General features: G+C 38.1%; 1 long non-coding RNA gene across 1 annotated transcript in view; it reads right to left on the minus strand.

Moving 5' to 3' along the window:
• The window catches only part of LOC106875402 (uncharacterized), a 198,467-nt gene that overhangs the window by 3,668 nt on the left and 190,717 nt on the right, over positions 1 to 4,082 (minus strand). The window lies entirely within an intron of this gene.

Here is a 4,082-nt window from a genome sequence, read left to right on the forward strand (position 1 = left end):
GGGTAAAATTAATTTTAATTAATTATTTAATCAATCAATTAATTAATTAATTAATTAATAATTATTAATTTTACCAAGTAGTTTGGTACGTTAAAATAACCTTTTTAGGTGAAATTATACAAATATTCTATAATTATAAACATAATTATAATCAGGGGCCAGCTAATTGCTTCGCCACGCACCGAATTTAGAAATAGGAGTTAAACTGCCTTTTCTACTTACATAAAGATGTCCTAGAGAGTAACACACTTTTTACGTAGGCAAAAAGAAAAAGTAACAAATCCACACGACTCAGATTAGCTACATGGGTGTTTGCCTACGTAAAAAAGTGTGTTACCGTCTGGGAGATCTTTATGGTAGTTGAAAAAGCATTTTAACTCCTATTTCTAAATTCGGTGCGTGGCGAAGCAATTAGCTGACCCCTGATTATAATTATGTTTATAATTATAGATACATATATGGGTGTATGTATATGTGTGTGTATATGTATGTATGCATATATAATCGAAATAAGAAAACAAAGAAATACCTTAACACATCTTCAATGATAAGTTACAGTTATTTCTGTACCAACTCTACGTGCAAAAATTCACGCAATTATTCGGTGTGAACATTTACGTAATTTTAGTTATTAGGATGACGCTTCATCAGGCTTGCGTAAAACTTGCAAACCAGAATTCTTAACACCTCAAGAATTTCGGTATTAGTCTGGAATCCGACAGCGTTGATATCCCAGAACTCGGGTTGAGTGTCTCATTGAAAATATCTTTTCACCCAACCAGGACATTATATGTGTGCGTGTGTATGTGTGTGTGTGCGTGCGGGTGTCTTCGCATGTGTGGGTGTATGTATTTACGCATGTCACCGACAGCCTGTGCATGTCGCTAGTTGTCTTCTATAAAGTCGGTGAAGTGTATATTGTTGTGATAGGATGGATGTTGTGTGAGCCAGTGAAGACAACGCTACAAACTCAAAACAGACGTTGTCTCCTTATCTCTCACAAAACATAACATTATTACTGCAGACCAAACGAATGATGTGCAGCAACTCCGACTGCTTTGCATATTATTTGCGAAGCTTATCACGATTCCATAACTCTATAAAAATTTATGTCTTTGTGAATGTGCGTATGTGTAGTGTATATGTATGCATATATGTGTGTGTATGTATGTGTGTATGTATACACGCACATACAGACATACAAAAGTAATATATATATATATATATATATATATATATATATATATATATATATATGTATGTATGTATGTATGTATAAATGTATACACATACTTATATATGTGTGTGTGTCTGTGTGTATTTGTGTGTGTGTGCCTGTGTGGGCGTATTTGTATATACCTGTGTGTGTGTGTCTGTATATATGTATATATATATATATATGTGTGTGTGTGTGTGTGTGTGTGTGTATGTGGTAATGGAGGTATGTATGCATGTATGCGTGTGGGTATGTATGAATGCATCTTTGTATGTGTCTATGTGTGCATGTATGTGTGTTTGAGTCAGTAAGGATGTTTATGTATTCAACTCTGCCTGTTAGAAACCGGTGCTGTATGAGATTGCTAACTTCGCCACTCGACATGTATCGATCGATAAAATATATGCTTAGCCTGGAACACGCACTAGGATCTATAAGTAATGGAATAAGCGTTGATAGTGGTGCCCCAGCATGGCGGCAAACCAATGTGTGATAACTGTAACAAAATTAAAACAAAAGAAAATTTGTCTGTGTGTGTGCCTGTGTGATTGTCTGAGTACGACTGTGTGCGCCCGTATGTGTGTGTGTATGTGCGTGTGAGTCATATGTTTTTATGTGTATATGCGTGCATATTCACATACCGACATGTGTGCGCAGGCGTTCGAGAATGGAGTCAGCCGCAGTATATTTCCTTGCAGTTGATGTATTTCATACTATTATCTCCTCCCGGTTAGTATTAATAAGTGAAGGTGCGTGGCTTAGTGGTTAGGGTATTCGATTAATGATCCTAAGGTCGTGATTTCGATTCAGAGGAAATGAAAGAAATAAAAGCGAGCAGTTAATATTGTGAGGCAGACATACATAGTGAGAGAGAGAGAGAGAGAAAGAGAGAGAGGGAGGGAGGATGATAAATTGATGGTTTTATTTTGGCAGATATTTATACATAATACAGACGGCCAATATATCATACGAGAAACGTAGATCGTCACAACCATCTGAAGGGGAAAATAATGGTGGTGGAGAAATAGACTTATTTCAAGATAATCTATGTCTGCTTTTAGTTGTTCCAGCAACAATTATTGATACTGATGCTGATGCCGTTGTTGCTGTTGTTTAACCACAGGCCGGTCTTGAACGGATAGAACTATAGATAGAGGCGTTTAAGCTTTGACAATTTCGTGGGCTTTTGCTTTTTGCTGCAGTCTACTTCGGCGTAACCCGGACTATATTACACTGTGTAGCACGATTTTTGTCCTTGGGTAACAGCTATTATTTCCTATTTGCTTACCCCACTAGAAATTATGAAACATCATTAATATTTCCTTCAAGCTTTGCTTTTGTTATATTTATTCAAACTCCAGAGCATCCCTCTCAATACATGGGCTATGATGCTTCTCCACTACTCCTGCTCATGATCAGAGATGCACATGTTGTCAGCCACCGAGGGAATACTCATGTGGCTAAGGTCAAGCAACTGACGAGCAAATCTGTGGCGTTCAGCAGAATATTTGCTATAACGATATTTCTGCTTCAGCAATTCAGCGCTGAATCTGTCTGAAATGTAATTGGAAAATAGGTCAGTTTCATAACTGATGTCCAGGTCACAAAAGCAAAATTTGGAAAGAACAGCCGTCACTTCCTTTGATTTTCAGAGCTGAGCAGACAGGAAATAACACTTACTGATAAAAAGATTTTTTAAAAATAATAACTTTGTTGCACAGTCTTACCTAATGTGGACATGGGCAACCTTTTTCACATAACAGATAGTATGGGACACAGCTCATTATCAGACGGACCGCACCATTTAAAATATTCCTGGTAGTTTTTCGTTAGACGCACCATTTACAAAGGTCCGCGGGGCGCAATTTGCCCATGAAGATCTAATGTATCCTTCGTTTTTAACAACGTTCAGAAGCAGTTTCAAAGAGATGTATCTGCTATTTCTAGCAGCTCGAGCGATATATAGACGCTGTCACATTGGCCCAGCAGTTATAGCTGCTGTTGTTGTAGTTGTTGTGGCTGCTGCTGATGCTGCAGTTGTTGTTGTAGCTGCTGCTGCTGTCATTTTTATGACTATTGTTGTTGTTGTTCCGAGTCCTTCTTGAACCTGAAGACTTATGACCAACACTCATTCAGCCACCAAGGAGCCATTTTTCTGCGGGATAATATGAATCGAATGTTTCATTCTTTCTTTCAAGATCAGCGGGTGTGCTTCGCTGGAGATTTTGTCGTCGTTTCTAGAGACCACATGCGGACTTTCTCGTCCCTCTTTTCATGTTCTTGTTTATAATGTAGCATATCCTACCAACTAGCAGTGCGCGGGTGTGTTTTGATGGAGATTTTGTTGTTATTTCTAGCGGAGAAAAAACCACATTCAGCCTTTCCTGTTCATCCCTTGTGGTTAACAACGGTGCATATTGCTGCAATTATGCACAATCTACCAACTAGGAGTGCACATCATTTATTAACACTGTACAGCTGTTTTATAAACCATGCGAAAGATAGATGTGTGTGGTGGACTGCAATATGCTTCACTATCGCAAAGAATGAAATTAATGTCAGCATGCCTTTATAAACAGATGGTAGAGTTTGGTTGAAAGCAGTATGCATAGGTTCAAGGCGTGTGCAACAGCTGTAGATCCACATGTATTGTGTGTGTGTGTGCGTGCGTGTGTGTGTTTGTCTGTGTGTGTGTGTGTGTGTGTGTATGTGTGTGTGTGCGCGTGTGTGTGTATATGCTTGTTTATTTGTTTCTTTCTTTGCTTGTTTATTTTATGTCAGTAGTGACTTGGAGAATATCTTGAACACAGGCATTAACATTCAGCGTTAAGCAGTAAACATGCATTTATTATTCAAATATTCACTA

Source organism: Octopus bimaculoides, chromosome 19 (genome assembly GCF_001194135.2).
Source record: "Octopus bimaculoides isolate UCB-OBI-ISO-001 chromosome 19, ASM119413v2, whole genome shotgun sequence".
Classification (NCBI taxonomy): domain Eukaryota; kingdom Metazoa; phylum Mollusca; class Cephalopoda; order Octopoda; family Octopodidae; genus Octopus; species Octopus bimaculoides.